This window comes from Canis aureus, chromosome 4 (genome assembly GCF_053574225.1).
Source record: "Canis aureus isolate CA01 chromosome 4, VMU_Caureus_v.1.0, whole genome shotgun sequence".
Classification (NCBI taxonomy): domain Eukaryota; kingdom Metazoa; phylum Chordata; class Mammalia; order Carnivora; family Canidae; genus Canis; species Canis aureus.
Window position 1 is genome coordinate 36060024 of NC_135614.1, and position 23569 is coordinate 36083592.

General features: G+C 37.8%; 1 protein-coding gene across 3 annotated transcripts in view; it reads right to left on the minus strand.

The window, feature by feature from the left end:
- Positions 1-23569, minus strand: part of WAPL (WAPL cohesin release factor) — an 81573-nt gene that overhangs the window by 28303 nt on the left and 29701 nt on the right. The gene's annotated exons all lie outside the window — the stretch shown is intronic.

Genomic DNA, 23569 nt, shown 5'->3' on the forward strand with positions numbered 1-23569 from the left:
GCCCAGTGCATGATCCTGGAGTCCCGGGACCAAGACCCATGTCGGGCTCCCTGCATGGAGCCTGCTTCTCCCTCTGCCTGTGTCTCTGCCAGCAAAACAGTGAGGTACTGGCATAAACAGATATAAAGACCAATGGAACAAAACAGAGAGCTAAGAAATAAATGTACATAGTCTAATGATCTTCACCAAGGGTGCCAAACCTACACACACAATGGGGATAGTCTCTTCAACAGATGATGCTGGGAAAACTAGGTCTCATACACAAAAGAATGAAATTGGACCATTATCTTACACTATACACAAAAATCAACTCAAAATGGATTTAGCCTAACAGTACATAGAATAATCAAATAACTTATGTTAAAAGGACCTATTCAATGAACTTTGTTTACTCTGTTGAATAAAGCAATTTAGTAATACTGTTATTTTAAAAGGTTTTGATGATTTATCATATTAATGCTCATCTAAAAGAAAGTGGATCCAATTAGAACTGTTCCTTGACTATTACTTCAAAGTTCTACATGGTTAATATAGGGTTTATTATAAGGAGGGGGAGAAGATGAAGATACATACTACTAATTAAAAATTAAAATAAAAAATAACATTTGGATGTAGTATGCACTCGCATACACAAGAGATGGGGGTGGATAAGAAGGGTGATATTAATTCTTGAGCTCTTTACATCACTCCAAATTCCACATACACCTAAGTGATTTGTATATGGAGACTCCACAAAAATACTATGTTACATGCTATGGTCACTTAGTAAAAATCACTGTACGGTATCTGTAAATACACCATATAGCAACCAACTTTTCAAGGGAGATGAAAATCATCCTTATCATTCAGCAGCCCAGCTAAGTTTTAACCAGGTCATCCAGATTGCACTAGGCTTACCTTTTTAATCTGGTTAATTCTGTTCTGGTTTAAAAAGCAGACATATCACATTAACCAAATTCCTGAACTTTTCTCAGTGTTAAAATATTTGTGGATTCTGCTTGTTCTAATCTAACCTAATGAGAAGAATATTTAGAACAAAATAAGAAAGCTCCTGAATAACAGTCTAAAAAATGATTTCGAATCATTTTAGCATATTTCAGTCCTAGTAATCTTAAACATACTATTCTCTTCTATTTAATTCTCCAGGGGCCTAACAAAAAAGAAAAAAACCCAAGTACAACACTCTATTACAGTGAAAGGAAAAACATGCCAGTAACAAACCTATGGAGCATTTATCCATGACAGAGAACCCAGTTTCTAAGAGAATAATGAATAAAATTGGGTTTTACAATTTTAATGCCAAGACCATGCTTAACAGATTGGCTTATTGAATCACAATTATAAAGCAGAGGAAAGAACTCCTTCATCAAAAGCTAAGAAGAAATGATAATATTATGCTATCTTTCATTGAGCTGGCTCCTAAAAGGAAAAAAAAAAATTGAAATAACTGCTTTTAAGCCATATGAATTTTTTTAACAACAGTACCAAATCTATTTCTGAGTTTTAAAGAAGACTATGTACTAAATGAAGACAAATATAGTACATTGATTAGAATTCATCTAGCCTTACCCACACAAGGGTATCATAACAGAATTGCACTCACAAGTAATTCAATCAGCATGCTCTACAACTAAATGAGTTCCAAAAAATCAAAGTGCATATGCAGGGCTTTAGTGGCAATTCAAAAAGGCAGAAAATTAATTTAAATTTGGCTTTAAAAAAAAATTAAAGTGTCCAGAAATTGCTCTTTGTTGTTTTTTATTATATTTTATTTATTTATTCATGAGAGACACAGAGAGAGGCAGAATCTGAGGCAGAAGAAGCAGACTCACTGTGGGAGCCTGATGCGGAACTCGATTCCAGGACCCCGGGATCACAACCTGAGCTCAAGGCAGATGCTCAACCACTGAGCCACCCAGGCATCCCAGTGTCCAGAAATTGTTAATGTGGCTACACTGAGACACAAGTTACTGCAGTAATGACAATGAGACCTGTAGCATTTACTGTTAGGCTCATGGAGTAGAGCAGAAATGACAAGACTTTTCAATATTAGAAACAATTAAGGACTAATAATTTTAGATCACTTGCCAAAATAGCAATCCATGTACTTCCACAGTTTGATTTCTAGGGCGCTAAAGTAAAGCAATTGGATCCCGAAGATTACAGGTGGAGAATATTTAAAGTCTGTCCATATTCAAGTGGAGATCAAAGAAGCCTAACCAGAAGAACTCTGGACTGACAGTGACAACTGGACTGAATTAAAGTTCTTTTTAAAAGGGCTATTTTGAAGATTATGATTCTAATTTGGAGGAACTATGGTGATCAGTAGTGAAAGGAATCATATGTAAAATTCCTTAAATAAAAATTTATTGACTTGGGATGCCTGAGTGGCTTAGTAGTTGAGTGTATCCTTCAGCTCATGGCATGATCCCGGGGGTCCTGGGATCAAATTCCGTATCAGGCTCCCTATGGGGAGCCTACTTCTCTACCTATGTCTCTGCCTCTCTGTGTCTCTCATGAATAAATAAATAAATAAATCTTTAAAATAACTTTACTGATTTAAAAAAAAGTTACAAAGAATTTTTTAAAAGACGGATGGGAGAAGGAGAAGGAGTTCAAGGGAGAAAGTTTTGCCAAGATTAGAAGAACTTTTAGTTCTTTAAGAAATTTCTTTTAAACATAATTATATAATCTCAAATTGTCCCACCCTGTGACCAAAAGAATCCTTAAGTAAATCTTCATAATTTGTTAAATATTCAAATTATTAAATTACTTAAAGGGGAAAATGCAATCATGCCCTAAACTAAAATCAAGAATGAACTGCTAAAAAAAAAAAAAAAAAAAAAAAAAAAGAAATAAAAAAAAAAAAGAATGAACTGCTAAGATTAAGACATTTAGAATAGGTTAATATAGAGCACTATGCAGAGAATGTAATCCACAGATACAAGGGAGAAAGAGCTCAAGATCTTTTCTGCCTCATTCAATTAAACTCCACAAATAAACCTTTTAAAGAAACAGGCTATTTTTATAAAAAATTGCGTTAACTCCTATCTACATGAAGAACAATGCATACTACTAATCGGTTGTTGTGAGTGTAACTTCAAAAGTATGATTGGTAGCAATGATTTTATAGAAGCAAGCCATTATCACATCAGAATTCAAAATCAAAATTTGAGCATAAACTATAAAACATCCAGATAAAAGATAAATTCAATATTTGGCACTTGATGAAAACTAATATATCTTAGCCTGCAATTCAGCAACTATTAAAAATGCTAGAATGAGCCACAGTGAAAATATCAGCTAAAATAGGTATCAGGTTTTACAACTAAAAATGCCATTAAGTATGTAATGGACCAGTTGCAAGAGAAGCTGTAAATATCTTGAGATACCCATGATTAGAGAATATTCATTCTCCTCTTCTTTTTCTTAAAAATATTAAGCTGGACACAAGCTTGTCCCGATTTTCCAACTTCTCTTACTGCTTATGTGGGCACATGACTAAGTCCTAGTCAATGATGTGTGAACAGAAGTAAAGTACACCTTATGGGTCCTGGCCTCCTAGAGATGGATGGCTGCCTCATCTCCCCACTCCTTCTATACTCTTTAATAGTGTAGAGATGATAGACCACCACCACAGAGGAAGCTGGACTCTTAACAACCGAGCAACTTGAAATCAGTCTGGAGATAAATAGCCAAGGATTGGTAAGCCTGAGAAAAAGAAGCTACCTGTTTAAAAACTTATTTGGGATTTCTTTTATAGTAGCTAAGCCCAATGCTAAGAAAGCAACATGTAAATAAAATCTGCAACTGAAATTAGAACGATATCATTAAAATAAAAAAAAACATATAATTTTAAGAATGTGAATATACAAAATTGTCCCAACATTGTATATATTTACATAACCCATACATATATAACTATAATTTAAAGGACGTATACAACATGTAAGAGAATGGAGGAAGAAAGAAACTAAGGAAAAAATATAATCTAAATCCAATTTTCAAAAAAATTATATATATATATGATAAACCTATAGAGTGATTTCCAAGAGTTATTACTAAATTTAAAAAAACAAAGTACAGAAGAGCACATATAGATACTACTTTTTATATAAAAAGGAACAAAAATAAGAAAATTCATGTTTATTTTTAAAAAGGAAACACAAGCACTTGGCTTGCTCAGTTGATAAAGCATGCGACTCTTGATCTCAGAGTTGTGAGTTCAAGCTCCACACTGGGTGTGGAGCCTACTTTTAAGAAATACACACACATATACCTAAAATAAGAAAGGAAACACAAAAAGGATAAAGGAGATAACAATGCAATTGGTTCCCTACAAGGGGTGGGTGATGGGCTGGAACATACCTCAATGAAGTGACTCTTCACTGAACTTTTTGTGTATTTGTGATTTTTAGAAGCATATTAATGCTGTAAATATTCAAAAAACAAATTAGAAAGAATGAAAGGGGGAAAAACCCTAACACTGAAAGCAAGCCAGAACAAATAAACTTATTCATAATTCAAATGAATAGCAAACACTGAAGAAAAGACAGAAAGACAAAGAGGCAGGCAGAACTAATCTAAGCAACTTATGAACACAGTATTACACTTCATACCCTTAGTCGGTAGGTAGCAACATAGGGTGGGGCAAGTACAGGATTACAAAAACAAAAAAGTAAAACAAAATCCTGAACACATGAGATTTATTTTAACAGAATGGACAAAGCAATTCTCTAACTATTTTAGGTTATAGGTGAGTGAATGTGTTGATGTTGCTGGGAGTCAAGGTTAGAGAGAAAGCAAGAAAGAACCCTGTGGAGATAGTTCAGTTTCGAGATACTGTGAACTCATGATTTCTAGAACAGGTATGTGCACATGCAGAAACCTATACATGGGGATCCCTGGGTGGCACAGCAGTTTAGCGCCTGCCTTTGGCCCAGGGCGTGATCCTGGAGACCCGGGATCGAATCCCACGTCGGGTTCCTGGTGCATGGAGCCTGCTTCTCCCTCTGCCTGTGTCTCTGCCTCTCTCTCTCTCTCTCTGTGACTATCATAAATAAATAAAAAATTAAAAAAAAAAGAAACCTATACATGTATGTGAACATATATGCATATACATGCATGCTTCCTACTGCCATCTGCTAAAAGGGTCAAGAAGCAATGAGAACACATTTAGTGCCCAGATCTTGGCCTCTAATACCATTCCCCAGAGGGAATGGAGAGACTCATCAGAGAATGGGCCTGATTCCAGGGATGGAGCAGAGGTACAAGATGAACCTGGAACATTGTGTTCTGCCAGAAAATAAGGAAGTGCTCACAGAAGATGGCATGTCACAGATACAAGAGTTCCAGCTTTTAACCAGCCAAATCAAGATAAATTAGCTCCAAAATAAGTAATGAATTATGAGCCATTAAAAAAGAGAGAGAGGGATACCTGGGTGGCTCAGTCAGTTAAGGATCTGACTCCTGATTGTGGCCTAGGTCAAGATCTTGGGAGTTGTGAGATCAAGTCCCACACTGGGCTCCGCACTCACTGCAGTCAGCTTGAGATTCTCTCCCTCTCCTCTACCCCTCCCCCAACTTGTGATTTTTTTTTTTTTAAGATTTTATTTATTTATTCATGAGAATACACGGGGGGGGGGGGGGGGCAGGCAGAGACACAGGCAGAGGGAGAAGCAGGCTCCATGCAGGGACCCCAACGTGGGACTCAATCCAGGGTCTCCAGGATCAGGCCCTGGGCTGAAGGCGGCACTAAACCGCTGAGCCACCCGGGCTGCCCACCCTCCCCCAACTTGTGCACTTTCTCTCTCTCAAATAAATACAACCTTTAAAAAGAGGGACAGAGATTCATGAGTCTATACTGATAAAAGAAAAAGTAGGGAGAAGGGTTGGCTCAGGCTTATAGCAGTACTAAGAACTGACTGGTGAATGTGGAGGGAGTATGAGAGATGAAAAATGATTATTTTGCAACCAGCACAATAAACACTGGATCATGAAAGAATCCTCACATATACTAAATCTAAAAGTATAGTCTAATGAAAAATAGGGTATTTGAATAGTTTTAAAGTATCTCTTCAAAGACTGCTTTTGAGTTGCAAGGGAAAAAAATAGTTTATATATATATATATATATAAAGAGACAACCCCTTGACTGGATGATCATAATGAATATCCTCCAGATGTGATACACTGAAAAAAAAAAAAAGAACACATCATCACTTATACAGTAACCGGGCCTAGAATGAATAACTTGAATCTAATCAAGAGAAACTTGAGACTAAACCAAAATGAGATGCTTTTTTTAATGGGATCAGGGGATGCCAATGTTATAAAAGACAGAGATTATAGAAATATTCCAGGTTAGAGGAGACTAAAGAGATTTAGCAGTTAAATAAAATACCTCACCCTAGACTGGACCCTGTACCAGGAGGGAAGAAAATGTTATAAAGGACGTTACTGTGTCAAATGACCAAACTGAAACAGCAGATTAGGTAAAAATATTGGAACGATGTTAAATTTACTACTGCAGTTTGATTACTACAGATGGAGACCTATACCTGACTAGGAAATATACACTATATTTAAGGGTAAAAAACTATGATATATGTAATTTACCTTTAAATATTCAGGGGAAAAAATCAAGTATGCACATATATGAGTATACATACACACAAGAAGAGACAGAAAAAATAAATGAAAAACCCAATACTAAGATAATCAGGATAAGGACTGTGCTTTGTATTAGTTTATTTTTGCAATTCTCCTGTAATTTTCGAAGTATTTCCAGATAAAACCAGTTTTTAAAAATTTAAGTTCTCTTAGAAAACTTAAAAAATTGAAAAGATAGAAGTCTTTTATCATTCTATCAGTTAATATTTTAATTTCCATGAAGCAACTGTATCAAATACAGACAAGATAAGACAACTAAAAAGGACAAAGTTGTTTAGATAAGACAACTAAAAAACCAAAGAGTAATAAAAAGATGATTAAAACATAACCCACATACTTGACCCAAGGATGGTAAGGGTTTTCTATTTTTAATGGTTCTTCCTAAAAAGTAAAGGGGCCACTGACAACCATCTCTGCCCCAGCTTCTAAGACTCTCAAGGTTCTATTCGTGGTAGGCCTTATGAAATCCATCAAGACAAAAAGGCTTGAATTCAGACTTCACCTCATTCTATTCCTTACCATTTCTTAACAGTTTCCTCATTTATTTTCAACCTGGTTCTACCAAATTTCTATCTGTATACTTTCTCAAATGTTTTTTATATGGGCAACACAGAAATCATAGCTAAGCATAAATAGATACAACTGTATTTCAACTTAATACAAAATTCCAGATCAAGTCCAGTTAAAAGGATAAAAGAGAAAAAAAACATAAGAGAGAGAAACAAGAATGGACCATTAGTTTTGGAGGTAATCCTTATATTCTTAAGTCCTCATGAAGAAAAATGATTAGACTACAAGGGTACAAAAATGTAATGATTATCATTAACACATACATGAATCTAGGGTTTCCATTTCTGGATTTGATGCTGAAACAGGGACCAAATTCACTTTTTCATCTGAAAATAACTGGGCAAAATTTATGAAGCCATTTTTGGAAAATGGACATCAGACAGCACAGCACAATGATCCCTGAGAAGGCAAAAATATGAACTAAATCCTATAATTGCCTGAGTTTCCAGGCAATGGCCCAAGAAGGGAGTACAGTTCAACCAGTAGCATTCTCTCTTATTGAGACAGAACCAGAAAGACGAAGGTGGCTAGTTTGTAGAGCACAGTACCAGAGGAGAGAGCTGCTCAAAGTACTTTGGACATACAGAGGGGTCCCCATCAAATACGTAGCTGAGTAATGATGAGCGAATGCGTGAAAAAAGGACCTGAAGCAGGGCATGAACTTCCCCCAGAAGAGCAAGGAAATAATCCCCAGACTGTTCTTTCCCAGAGCTAGAAAAAGTTCATGGTCCCACTAGCCATAGTGGAAAACCTTGTAATTCAGGGGAATCAGGTGATCTATTTTGGGGGGAAGAGGGGTGATCCCTAAAGACTCTCACTCACCTAAAATTTAAAACCTTCTTAAGGATCAAATATAACTTAGATGCATCTCAGAATAAGTCAAATCTTATACGGAAACATCCAACACCCAATAAAGTAAAAGCCTAAATGACTAGGATTCAATTAAAAATTAACCGGCACGCAAAGTAGGAAAATACAACCCATAAGAAAAACCAATCCACAGAAACAGACCCAGAAACAATACAGATGACAGAATGAGCAGACAAGAACATTAAAAATAACTGTAGCTATATCCCACATTTTTAAGGTAGAGGAAACACTGAAACAATGAAGACATAAAACAGACCTAAACTTACAGAGATGAAAACTTTTTTATAAATTTTTGTGGTCTGTATTTATTTTATTTATTTTTATTTTATTTTATTTTGTTTTTCTATTTTATTTTATTTTATTTTACTTCATTTTATTTATTATTTTATTATTTTATTTTATTATTTTATTTTATTTTAATTTTATGAGAGAGAGAAAGAGAGACATAGGCAGAAGGAGAAGCAGGCTCCATGCAGGGAGCCTGATGTGGGACTCGATCCCAAGACTCCAGTATCAAGCCCTGGGCTGAAGGCAGGTGCTAAACCACTGAGCCACCCAGGGATCCCCAAGATGAAAATTTTAATGGTTGAGATTAATAGCTGACTATATACTGCAGAACAACTTCAAAATGTAATAAGAGAAACCATCCAAAATAAAACAGAAAAAAAAAAACAAAACAAAAAACAAAACCCCAAAACCAAAACAAACCAAAAAACAATGGACAAAAGACTACAGAGAAATTATGGCTACCAGAAGAGAAGTGGTGGGGAGTGGGTAAAATAGGCAAGGGTTGGATAAAGACAATACTTCTCACGATGAGCACTGAGTAACGTACAGGATTGTTGAATCACTATACTATACATCCAAAACTGATACAACACTGTATGTTAGCTATAAGGAAATTAAAACTAAAAAGGCAATAGACTGTTGATTCACTAAGAAAAAAAAAAAAAAGATGGGGGCATCTGGGTGGCTCAATCAGTTAAGCATATGACATAGGCTCATGTCATGATCCCAGGGTCCTGGAATTGAGCCCCACTTGAGGCTCCTAGCCCAGGGGGAAGTCAGCTTCTCCTTCTTCCCCTCCCCCTGTTCATGCTCTTTCTCAAATAAATAAAATCTTTAAAAAAATTTTTAAAAAGGGACGCTTGGGTGGCTCATTGGTTGGGCATCTCCCTTCGGCACAGGGCGTGATCCTGGAGTCCTGGGATCGAGTCCCACATCGGGCGTGGAGCCTGCTTCTCCCTCTGCCTGTGTCTCTGCTTCTCTCTCTCTCTCTCTCTCATGAGTAAATAAATATTAAAAATTTTTTTTAATTTTTTAAAAATATCCCATTTTCACTTGGAGAATTAAGCTACTTTGAAGAGAGAGACAGCTTCAAACAGTTTCTGGACACAACATCCCTAATTACTTTAACTTCATAGTTTCTTTCTTTTAATACTTTATTTATTTATTTATTCATGAGAGACAGAGAGAGAGAGAGAGAGAGAGAGGCAGAGACACAGGCAGAGGAAGAAGCAGGAGAAGCAGGCCCCATGCAGGGAGCCTGACATGGGACTCGATCCCAGGTCTCCAGGATCAGGCCCTGGACTGAAGGCAGCGCTAAACCGCTGAGCCACCCGGGCTGCCCAACTTCATAGTTTCAAGTAAACCAGACCCTAGTCCATTTTGCAGCCCAGACCTGATACCAATCCCTCTGTAGATAACACCGCTTTGCTCTGAGCCTCTCAGTGTTTCATTTAAATTTCACTCAAGCTCCCCTGTCCTACAAAAACTTTTACTTGGTAAGAGGTCTCATCGTTCCTCTGTTACGCAGTACGCTTTACTGCAGTTAAATCAATAAGCCTGTTTCTGTCAGACGACAGGTTTTACCAGTTGATTTTTGGCTGACTGAGGTAGGACAAGAGTCACTGCAGTACCAAAAGATGAACAAAGAGACAAAAGTATCTGAAGAATACTGGTTGAAATTTTTCCAAATTTGATAGGGTTGGCAACCATTAAATATTATATATATATTTAGTACTAAATACATATTCTTTGCTGAAAGATACTTCTAAGAATCCCAGAAATAAACATTTATGAACTCCTCCTTTATCTCAGAAAATATGAAGGTAAAACTAATATATATAGGGTCACCATCCTCAAAAAAAATACACATCTTATGTTTATTTGTGGTAATCATTAGCATGAAGTCATCAGAGTATCAAGAAAAGAAAGTCTAAGGGCACTTGGGTGGCTCAGTTACACATCTGACTCTTAATAATGATCATAGCATGATCTTTGGGTTTTGGGATACAGCTCTGTGGTGGGCTCAGCAGGGAATCTGCTTGAGATATTCATTCTCTCTCTTTGTTCCTCCCCACCCAACATGTGCAAGCTCTCATTCTTGCAAATAAATAAGGGCAGCCCAAGTGGCTCAGCGGTTTAGCGCCACCTTCAGCCCAGGGCCTGATCCCGGAGACCAGGGATAGTGTCCCACGTCAGGCTCCCTGCATGGAGCCTGCTTCTCCCTCTGCCTGTGTCTCTGCCTCTGTCTCTCATGAATAAATAAATCTTTAAAACAAAACAAATAAATAAATCTTAAAAAAAAAAGAAAAAGAAAAAAAGGAAAGAAAGCCTAGTGAGTTTTCTGTATTTCTGAATAAACTCTAACTAAAATATATCATAAAATGGAAAAACAAAATCCAAAATCTAAGCACCCTAATATACTCAGGTACACATGCTTTAGCAAAGTTTCAAATATATGCCAAAGTTCTCAGTTTTTTTCTTCTTAAAAGATTTATTTATTCATGAGACAGAGAGAGAGAGAGAGAGAGAGAGAGAGGCAGAGACACAGGCAGAGAGAGAAAGAGGCTCCATGCAGTGAGCCCGACACGGGACTTGATCCCGAGTCTCCAGGATCACACCCTGGGCTGCAGGCAGCACTAAACCGCTGAACCACCCGGGCTGCCCAAGTTCTCAGGTTTGATTGAGAGTCAGGTTTGACTGACCTATGGTTTCATTTCCTCATTTCAAACTTCATTTTCTGGGAAGTAAGTTATGGAAAAATATTTTGAACTTTCAAACTTTAAAGGTACTCCAAGTACCCTAATAAATCTTTTTAAAAATCCTGTAGGGTACCTGAGGAGCTCAGTTGGTTAAGCATTTGCCTTCCGACTCAGGTCATGATCTCGGATCTCGGAGTCCTGGGATCAAGCCCCATGTTGGGCTCCCTGCTCAGTGGGGAGTCTGCTTCTCCCTCCCCCTCTGCTACTCCCCCCGCTTGTACTCTCTCACTCTCTCTTGCTTGCATGCTCTCCCTCTCAAATAAATAAAATCATTTTTTAAAATCTTTAAAAAATATTACAAGAAAACGCCTCTCAAGAATTAATCAAGAAAAGAATTCACACTTCCCTAAACCTTTATGTAAATCAGATCCACAATTTAAGTACCTGATTTACTATTTAAGTTAAATTCTATCTATATAAAAAGATAACGGGCACCGGGGTGGCTCAGCTGAGCGATAGACTTCGGCTCATGTCACAATCTTGTGATCCTGGCTCCCATGCTCAGCAGGGAGTCTGCTTGTCCCTCTCCCTCTGCCCCTCCGCTCGCTGGTGCAGGCCCACGCTCTCAAATAAATAATGTTTAAAAAACAAAACAAAAAATATGACAGATGCTTCTGCTTTGAAATAACGCATTTGAGGAAATATTAAGACTACCAAAAAGCTTCCATAGGGAGAAAAATATTCTTCCTCACTGGACAGCCTCTTAAAGATGCTTAAAATTCTCAGCACCTAGCCCTGGGAAAGCCAAGTAGTATATACTGAATAAAACCAATCCTAAAGAAAGCCAGCTACAACTGACCCTCTACCACAGCCTGGCTCAGCCAGAATATGCTCAGCTTCAACAACTCTTTGGATCAGCACCTTAGGAACTATAAATGGGCAGCTATGGCTTTTTACTCCTATACTTTGGCCAGTATCCCCGATTTGCAAATCAATGGCCAGTCTCTTTTGTTTTTTTTTAAGGCTGCACATCCATCTGTTATCTCAGGTTTCTAGTCCATGACAATACAGTAAATTTCACACTGCCATCTTGATGACTGGGTCCCAGGATGGTCAGTGAATTTCCAAACAACAAAGGTAATCGTGGGTAAAATAATCTGACAAAAAAAATAAGCTGCTTCATGAGTTAACTGCTAATGATGGATACTGTTAAGGAACATCTGCTCTTGGGTAGGAGTTGTCCTTTAAAATCTCTTCAATTGTAAGATTCTGTTTTTGACAACCCATTTAAATTCATTTTATGGAACAAAATAATGAGTTTATGAAACTATAAAATTACACTGAACTGTGAAACTGCAGCTTCATGTAATCTTAATATAATAAATATGTAATAACAAGTAATTTACAATGATAAGCAAATTTTAATTCAATTATCCAGAAGCCTGCAATCCAGTGTCATATTTAATGATAGGTAGAAAAAAACTAAAGTCCAGAATGTTCCTATGAGAGTCAGACAAAAGATAATGTCAGATGGGCCCAACACTGAACTACAGGAAAATGATAAAAATGAAGATACAAGTATTTGGGAATTGAAACAGAGATTGAGGGGATCCCTGGGTGGCGCAGCGGTTTGGCGCCTGCCTTTGGCCCAGGGCGCGATCCTGGAGACCCGGGATCGAGTCCCACGTCGGGCTCCCTGCATGGAGCCTGCTTCTCCCTCTGCCTGTGTCTCTGCCTCTCTCTCTCTCTGACTATCGTAAATAAATAAAAATTTAAAAATTAAAAAAAAAAAAAAAAAAGAAACAGAGATTGACAAATACGGTTATTAGTTTCATCAGTGACCCAGCAGCAGTTTTAATTAGCAAAGTAAGTTGACCCAAGTCTCTGGTAAAATAGAACCCTCCAAGCACTGAGGGTCACACAGATAATCCCTTAAGAAAGAGGAGAAAGGCAGCAGCTGAATGGAAGCTAGAAATAAAGCAAAAAGCAGGGAAGGCAATAGAAATGATTTAAGTATTTCAGCACATATATGACAACTGCAAATAACAGAATTGAGGGAAACTATACCCAGCTATCAAAAATAGGATGGCACTTTTTAAAAAAGGCATCAAATGACCAATAAAACCATAAGGAGAAACAGGCACTTAAATACCGATATGTTCCAACCTAATCCCTCAAATTCTAATTTTCTCCCTAGCGAGTTAAAATTTTTCTGAGTAATCATCTCAACGTTCTTTAAAATCATCTTTACATTCATTAAAAAAAAAAAAAAATTTAGGGATGCCTGGGTGGCTAAGCAGTTGAGCATCTGCCTTTGGCTCAGGGCAGAGTCCCACATTGGGCTCCCTGCATGGAGCTTGCTTCTCCCTCTGCCTAGGTCTCTGCCTTCTCTCTGTGTCTCTCATGAATAAATAAATAAAATCTTAAAAAATTTTTCATTCATTCATTCATTCATGAGAATGAGAGTGAGCGCAGGGGGAGAAGCAGAGGGAGAGGGACGAGCAGACTCTGTGCTGAGCAGAGCCTGATGCAGGGCTCAAACTCACGACCCTGAGAGATCATGACCTGAGCTGAAATCAAGAGTTGGGATGTTTAACCAACTGAGCCAGCCAGGTGTCTTCAACTACATTCTTACCAGAAGTTTTCCTCACCCTTCTCATCTTTCTGCCACATGTGTTCCCCTAGCCTGTTACAAACAACCCTTTTTGGCATCCCTGGTTAAGTGCTGGGGAGATTACCAGAGTAGCATCCTTAAAAAAGGTAATGTTCTCTAACATGGGGAGGCAGGGAGAGGCAAGAGGGACCTCTTGGCTAGTTGCACTAAAGCCAAGGAGATGGCCTGTGTGGTCAGGAAATTGGTTATATACATGAGACTGAAAAAATACATAAATATGTTGAAGATAATGGAAACCAGATTTCTCAGCAAAGTGAAGCAAAATGTGGAAAGCCTAGAATAAAACATGGCACTGAACCTGAATTAGGTATCGTGTGAACTCATGGTTCTAAATATAGATACAAAGTAAGTGGAGGGTGGGGGGGTGGGAGATGCATATATTTATGTTTCCTACCTTTTAATTCAAAGTCCTCCTCAAAGCAATGACAATGCAAAAGAAATGACCATACCTAATCACCAGACTTTCTTAGTTTTTAACTTTTTTTGTTTTATTCATTCAAGTCATCTCTATGCCCAACGTGGGGCTCAAATTCAGGACCCTACGATCAAGACCTAAGCTGAGAACAAGAGTTAGACACCTAACCAACTAAACCACCCAGGCACCCCTACCAAGTCTTTATTTCTAAATACCATTTTCCACTAAAAGAAAACAAGGGGGCAGCCTGGGTGGCTCAGCAGTTTAGTGCCGCCTTCAGCCCAGGGCATGATCCTGGAGACCCCGGATTGAGTCCCACGTGGTAGGGCTCCCTGCATGGGGCCTGCTTCTCCCTCTGCCTGTGTCTCTGCCTCTCTCACTCTCTCTCTCATGAATAAATAAATAAAATATTAAAAAAGAAGAAGAAGCAACCAGGGGTCCTTGGGTAAATGGTTGATTCCAGGGCTGAGAAAGTAATATGATGAGTCTTTTTTTTTTTTAAAGATTTTATTTATTTATTCATGAGAGACACAGAGAGAGGGGCAGAGACACAGACAGAGGGAGAAGCAGGCTCCATGTAAGGAGCCAGATGTGGGACTTGATCCCAGGACCCTGGGATCACAACCTGAGCCAAAGGCAGACACTGAACCACCTAGCCACCCAGGTGCCCCACTATGAGTCTTGAACATCTCAGTATGTCATTAAGTAAAGAAATAAACAAGACTTAGACACATTAAAAAGAAGTTTGAAGAACATCCACACGCCAAATCTAATCTGGGCACTGAAGTATCAATAGTATTATTATTTAAATAACAACAATAAATGATTAAATAAAACAGGAATCCATGTTCATACCGACATAAAGAAATGAATATATAAATACACACAGTCTTACAGGAAGGTGAGAAAAATTTCTCTTAAAATAGAAGGGCCAACTGCTAATAACCGTAGAAGGAATGATGCAAATTAGAAAAAAACATTCAACAACCACCATAGTAAACAACTGACATGGGTAAAAATGAATGCTAAAATTAGTGGGTGAAAGTTTGATGAGGAAAGCTAAAGAACCTGATAGATATCAAGGGATCAGTTAACATCAATAGTAATGGTACAAAGCGACAACTGTGTGCCACCTGATATGAAGCAATGAGAACGTAGTACCTCTTCTGTGGTATTTCCACCAAATACAAATAACTAAATCACAACACAATAACTGATCTTAACTCTTCAAAGATGTCAACGCGATGGAAAGACCAGGAAAGACACAGATGTTCCACACTGAAGGAGTAGCGACTTGTCACAACTAAACACAACATGTGATTCTGGACTGGATCATGAGCTCTTTCTTTGGGAGGGAGGAGTGTATTTGTTTTGCCATAAAGCCATTACTGAGACAATTAGTAAAATCTGAATGGGATCTCTATTACTTTATTAATTTCAAAACAAATCCCTGGTTTTGATGGGAATGCTGCAGCTATAGAGTCCTCTTGTGTTTAGAAAGTACAGACTAGGTGCAGGGCATGATCCCCGAGTCCCAGGATTGAGTCTCACACATCAGGCTCCCAGCAAGGAGCCTGCTCCTCCCTCTGCCTGTGTCTCTGCCCCTTTCATGAATAAATAAAATCTTTAAAAAAAAAAAAAAAGAAAAAGAAAAAAAGTACAAACTAAAGGATTTAGGAGTAATGAGCATCAGGTCTGCAACTTATTCTCAAGACACACACACCCCCCAATGGGAGGGAAGTCCACTTTGACCCTCACAAGCCATTTGACAACATCTGCAGACATTTTTGGTTGAAATAACTGGGGGTGGGGGTGGGGGGACAGGTTCTACCAGCATCTAATGGGTAGAGGCCAGATGTGTTGCTAAATAGCCTCCAATTTACTAGGGCCCACCCCAAAATAAAGATTTATTCAGTCCAAAATATCTACAGTATTCTCTCCCAAAAGGTAGGGAGGGAAACTCTTGCCACCACAAGCCATGGGCTACTACCTCTTTGCTCGGAAATGAGGTCATGAGAGTCTTTAATCAGATTAGAGAAGACCCAGATACTCCCACTTGACCTATCAGTTCCAGGAGAACTGGAACAACTGCTGAGAACATTTCTTATACCTACCTACTTACCCCCCCTTCTTTTCTCTCTGGAGATTTGGGGGTAACCTACATAAAAATTCCTTTGAGACTTGAGTTTCTCTATTTTTTTTTTTTTTTTTTGCAAAGACAACATGAATCCTAATTTCTTATATATAAAAATCTATCATTGTCATTGTATTACTTTATACATATAATTTAAAATGCTTAAAATTTTGATCCATTTATTTCCTCTCTTCCTTTACACTCATCAAAACTTGACAGGTAAAATATCCCTTATTTCTATTTCTCAATGGCTCTCTCCTTTTTAACAACTCTGAAGTAGTCTTTTAGTGTCTTGAAGGCAAATGGATGACCTATTTCCTATGAGCTATTTTATACTGCTTAACTTCTTGTTGCTCTCGTCCTGAAGTAGACTTCTAAATTCTTTACCTAGATACTTTTGAAAGGATACATATCTTCCATTGGATCTAAAGCATTTTTTATTATTTTTAAAAGTACAAAAGTACAATAGCACATGGATAAGTTTCATTTTTGAAAATTACTGATCCAACTAAATAGTACTAATATATGTAAAAAGATTCTGACACAATCCCACTTTAAAGGGCTTTGGCAAATATTTCAGTAGGAGGTTAAAAAGGAAGTTAAAACAACACTTACTGAAGTTGAGCCTCTTCAGGGAATAAATGTTATCTAGGACTATTGTTTTAAGGCAGGGCTCTACCCATATTACATTTTTCAAGTAAGTTCAATTTCATAGCTCTCTTGGTTTTATAAATTAGCAATCACTTTCTCAATTTTTCTCAGACACTATCCATCAACAGTAAGTAGGTCTTCTGCATACTAGGTTGGTATGACCTATTTACTTTAGGCCAGAGAGACTGCTTCATAATCGGGTCAAGTACATGTACACCGCTGTCTTCTAAGCCACATTAGTAGCAAAGAAATGACTCCAATGTTAAGTTTAAAACTAAGTTTAAAAACTGGAGACCCGGGATCGAATCCCACGTCGGGCTCCCGGTGCATGGAGCCTGCTTCTCCCTCTGCCTGTGTCTCTGCCTCTCTCTCTGTGACTATCACAAATAAATAAATACCTTAAAAAAAAAAATTAAAAAAAATAAATAAATAAAAACTGAACACTAAGGAATATAAATGAATGTCAATGAGTATCAGGTAACATAAGCACATAGGATAAAATGAGTTCAGAATTTATGAACACGTTACTTCATGACTTCATCATCAGTGAAATAATTTTAAGATTTTATTTATTTGAGAGGGAGCACACATGTGTAAGCACAAGCAGAGGGAGGGGCAGAGGGAGAAGCAGATTCTCCACTGAGCAGGGTGCCCAATGCAGGACTAGATCCTAGGACCTGAGCCCAAAGGCACCCACTCAACCGAGCCAACCAGGCACCCCCTCAGTGAAATAATCTAAAGACAAAAAGAACTGGAAAAATCTTAAACTTCACTCGGTATATTTACTGTTCATAGTAATATTGGTATTATAATTTTAAAAGTAATATGTACTGTAGGATAAAGCAAGTAAACTAGTACAAAATTCTGTAATCTTAAATTTGAAATGAAACTATCACAATATGAACTCAGTTTATTTTTCAACATGTTTCATAGCTCTGTCCAACAACAGAACCTAGAAGCAACAAAGACACCCAGCACCCAGATCTGGGTTTCTAAGTACTATCCCCATCTAAAGAACCAAGGAGCCTTGCATAAATGAATGGTTCCATGACTGAAAGAGGTAAAATACAAGGTGAGTCCCAGTCATCTTTTGTGCAAAATGCAAGGGAAACACTCAAAGATGATGGGGTTGGGGCACCTGGCTGGCTCAGCTGGTGGAGCAAGCAACTCTTGATCTCAGGATTGTGAGTTTAAGCCTCATGCCAGGTGCAGAAATTACCTACAAAAACAATATAAAATCCTAAGGGAAAAAAAAGATGATGCAGTTACAGCAATAGGACACAAGTGATATGCTGAAATGGTACACAATGGCCCAATCTATTGTAAATACTTTTTTTTTTTTTTGAGAGAGAGAGAGGGAAAGAGAGAGAGAACACCTGTGTGTGTGTGTGTGTGTGTGTGTGTGTGTGTGTGTGTGGGCGCGCGCGCACCATTCTAGGTTGAGGGGAGCGGCAGAGGGAGAGAGAGAATCCTAAGCAGGCTCTATGCCTAGCATGGAAGTTGAAATGGGGTTTGAGCTCTTGACCCTGAGATCATAACTGGAGCCATAATCAAGAGTTGGACCCCCAAACAACTGAGACAACCAGGTGCCCCTGTAAATATATTTAAAAAATAAAAATTATTGAGTCTGTAGTGTAGGAGAGAGAAAAAGCAACGAGTGGGGAAAGGAGGAAGACAACTTTTTACAGAATTCCAGTTATTAAATGCGGAAGCAACAGCAATTAGAAAACTCACCATTCTGCAACTGTCAATGTAATAAATGATGCAAAGATCAACAATGGATGCTAAAATGATGAAGTGAAACAATAACGGGGAACAGTATATTCACATGGTGCCACAGTAGTACCTAGAAGTTTACTTCCAATTTAGCTAACTAAATTACAAAAGGAAAAATATGCCCTTATTGGAGACTTGGTGATCACAAACTTCATTTGGTAGTCAAACAATATTGAGCAGAATAACCAGGTACTACGTAGCTTCTAATGCAAAGCAACATACACAATTATCACTTAGACTTATTCTTGCCAAAATATGTTTAACCTGAACCTAATCAGCCTTTAACTTGAACCTAATCAGGCCAAAATATGTTTAACCTGAACCTAATCAGACTTAATTTCCAGTGTTTTATGCCACTATACTACTTTAATATAGTAAAGGACACCATCAGGAAAAAGAAAAATCAGATATATTCTGAATGTGAAATATTCTACAAGACAAATATCATGAGTTCTTCAAAATAAATCAGTGCCACGAAAATTTTTAAAAGACAAGGGGACTGTTCAAGACTTAAAAGATGTAACTAAATGATTATGGTTTGAAAGAAAAACAAAAACACTAAAAGACAATTCAGAGATAGTTGGGGGAAACAGAATATGGACTAGACATCACACCATATAAAAGAATGGCTAGTGTTTTTAAGTACTGTAGTCATATAACTGCAATTGGTTATATGCATATATATGCATATATATGTATGCTTAAAAGACATATGCTATCTTGGGGCACCTGGCTGGTGGAGCATGAGACTCTTGATCTTGGGGTCATGAGTTTAACCCCACACTGGGTGTAGAGATTGCTTAAAAATAATTTAAAAAAAAGACTTTTCTAAGGAGTTTGGCAGTGATACTAATGTGATTTTTTGATACCATATAATGAGATGTGTCACCATTTGAAAGATATGCACATAAATCAGTGTAACCAATATTTTCCAAATGACCCAATGTATGATGTCACAAAGCATGTATGTGTAAAAAATCCACCCAACATCAAAGACCAAAAAATAAGAAAACAACAACAGGGATGCCTGGGTGGCTCAGGTCATGATCCCAGGATCCTGGGATCAAACCCTGCATCTAGTTCCCCACAGGGAGCCTGCTTCTCTCTCTCTGCCTCACTCTGTGTCTCTCAGGAATAAATAATAATAATAAAAGTAAAAGACCAAAAAAAAAAAGTAAAAGACCAACAGATTTTAATATAACAGAATGAAAGGTTCATTGGCATGGTTTTAGATTCCAATTGCAACTAATCTTTAAAAAATGCCCATTTGTTGAGTTTTGGTGTAGTACCAAAGAACATTCACAATTACCTGAAAAGGCTATTTAAAATATGTCCACATATCTGTGTGAAGCTGAATTTTCTTCATATATTTTAATTAAAACATCATAATGAAATATACTGAATGCAGGAGGCTGAGAATCCAGCTGTCTTTCATTAAGCCACTTTTAAAAGATTTGCAAAAAATGTAAAACATTGTTATTTTTCTTACTACTTTCTTTTTTTAAGATTTTATTTATTTATTCATGAGACAAACACACAGACACAGAGGGAGAAGCAGGCGCCTCACAAGGAGCCCGATGCGAGACTCGATCCCCGGACCCCGGGGATCATGCCCTGAGCCAAAGGCAGATGCTCAACCTCTGAGCCACCCAACAGTCCCTATTTTTCTCACTTTTTCTCAGTTTTTTTTTCTCAGTTTTTACCTCTAACTTGATAAATATTGTCTCTGCACATATAATCAAAAGTTCTTTAGACAATTCCTTTTTTTTTTTAAAGATTTTATTTATTTAAAAATAGTTAAATGGGGACACCTGGGTGGCTCAGCGGTTGAGTGCTTGCTTTGGACCCAGGGCGTGATCCTGAAGTCCCAGGATCGAGTCCCACATCGGGCTCCCTGCAAGGGGCCTGCTTCTCCCTCTGCCTGTGTCTCTGCCTCTCTCTGTCTCATGAATAAATAAATTCTCAAAAAAGAAAAAAGCTTGTACTTAAAAAAAATAAAAATAAATAAAAATAAATAAAAATTTAAAAAAATTAAAAAATTTAAATTTAAAAAATTTAAAAAATTAAAATAGTTAAATAGGCCAGGCGGCACTAAACCGCTAAGCCACCGGGGCTGCCCAACAAGTTCTTTAGAGATGTCTGGGTGGCTTGATGGTTAAGCTTCTGCCTTCTGCTCAGGCTGAGACCCCAGGGTCCTGGGATCAAGTCCTGCGTCGAGCCTGCTTTTCCCTCTGCCCATGTCTCTGCCTCTCTCTGTGTCTCTTATGAATAAACAAATAAAATCTTTAAAAAAAAAAAAAAGTTATTTGGGGGGCATCTGGGTGGCTTAGTTAAGCATCTGCCTTTGGCCCAGGTCATGATCCCAGGATCCTGGGATGGAGCCCCATACTGGGCTCCCTGTTCAGTGGGGAGCCTGCTTTTCCCTCTCCTGCTCTCCCTGCTTGTGTTCTCTGTCAAATAAATAAAATCTTAAAAATAAATAAGTTCTTTGTGATTCTCAGTAAATTTTTAAAGATTGTAAAGTGGTCCCGAGACCAAAGAAATTGGTAACTATTGCTCTGCAAACCAATATATGCCATACACAATCTCATATAAGTCAAAAACATCATCTCAGCATTAATGACTAAAGTCTATACAGGCCATACACACTATATTCCACACTGCCCTGGCCCCAGAACAACTTGAGCTTATTAAAATTAGCATTAAGCATTTTTTTTTTTTTTTTTTTTTTTGGTGAGGAGGTGGGCATATGGGGGTACAAAAGTATAGCACAATTATTCTGAAATGATTCCCAATTAGCTCTTCACAGAGATAAAAGAATAAAAATAAAATGAGGCTGTATGACTTAGCCTTATTCATTCTTAGACACGCTTATCCTTTTGCTGTTTATAAACATTCAATCTGGGATGCCTGGGTGGCTCAGCGGTTGAGCATCTGCCTTTGGCTCAGGGTGTGATCCCAGATTTCCAGGATCGAGTCCCGCATCAGGCTCCTTGCATGGAGCCTGCTTCTCCCTCTGCCTGTGTCTCTGCCTCTCTCTGTCTCTCTCATGAATAAATAAATAAAATGTTTTTTTTTTTTTAAAAAGAGACAAGTCACAGAATGAGGTATCAATGTGCAAATTATTTCTCTAATACGGGATTAATATGTAAAGAATCCCTATAACTCAACAACAAAAAGATAAATGACTTGATTCAAATATGCACAAAGGACTCGAATAGCTGTTTATCCAAAAAAAGATATAAGAATAACCAAGAAGTACAAAAAAAGATGCTCAATATCTCTAGCTAGGGAAATAAAATACCATTTCATACCCATTAGAATAGCTATTATTAAAAAAATAAACAGGGATCCCTGGGTGGCGCAGCGGTTTAGCGCCTGCCTTTGGCCCAGGGTGCGATCCTGGAGACCTGGGATCGAGTCCCACGTCGGGCTCCCGGTGCATGGAGCCTGCTTCTCCCTCTGCCTGTGTCTCTGCCTCTCTCTCTCTCTCTCTGTGTGACTATCATAAATAAATTTAAAAATTAAATAAACAAACAAACAAACAAACAAACAAAAAACCCCACAGGGCCTCCTCAGTGGCTCAACTGGTTAGGCTCCAACTTGATGCCAACTCAGGTCTTGCTCTCAGGGTCATGAGTTCAACCCCTATGTTGGCAGGGAGTCTGCGTATCCCCCTTTCTGCCCCTTCCCCCATGTTCTCTCAAATAGATAAATCTTTAAAAACAAAACAACAAAAACAGAAAATAAGTGTTGGTGAAGACAGAGAAAATGGAACCTTTGAGCACTGCTGGTGGAAATGTAAAATGGTTCAGTCACGGTGGAAAAGAGTTTGACGCTTAAAACAGAAATTCTACTCTTAGGTATATATCCAAAAGTATTGAAGGCAGAGACTCAAATAGCCAAAAGGTGAAAACAACTCTAATGATGAATAAACAAAATGTTGTATATACAAAATGTTCTTCTAAAAGACGACACAGGGAAAAGGACGAGAAGGCCATGTGACAGAGGGATACACTGCAGTTATGCAGCACAAACCAAATACCCAGAGTCACTAGAAGCTGGAAGAGGTAAGGAAGGATTTCCCCCTATAGTCTTTGAAAAAGCATAGCCCTCCCAGCATCTTGATTTTGGACCTCTGGCATGTTGAACTGTAAGAGAATAAATACGTTTTTAAATCCGCCAGTTTAGGGCTTAAACTAATACAAACAGTATTTTTGAAGTATCAGCTAATAGAGGAGTTGTACCAGTGGATGGCAGAGTAGGGTCTTCTCATAAACAGAATACCCTTGAACAACAATAAATATAGTATATACCAACAATATAATGTTTTTCAGCCATAAAAAAAGGAATGAAATTTTGATATGTGCTATGATATAGATGGACCCTGACCACGCTATGCTTAGTGAAATAAAGACACAGATAGGTAAGTATTGTATGATTCCACTTACAGGAGTTAACCAGAAGAGGCAAATTCATAGAGACAAAAAGTAAAACAGTGTTTACCAGGAGCTGGGGCTGGAAGGACAAAGGGTGAGTTATTATTGTTTAATGGGTACAGAGTTTTTGCTGGTGATGATGAAATGTTTTGGATATAGATAATGGGATGGTTACAAAACACTGTGAATGTATTTAATGTTACTGAACTATATATATACTAAAAATTTTAATAGGTATATCTTTCACACTTAAAAAATGGTTTAAAATGTTTGAAAAATTGACTTACATCCTCAAAAGATGAAATTTGTTAGTAATTTTCAAATAGAAAAAGTAAAAACTGCGCCCTAGTGTAATAATAAATAACACACATCACTGATAATG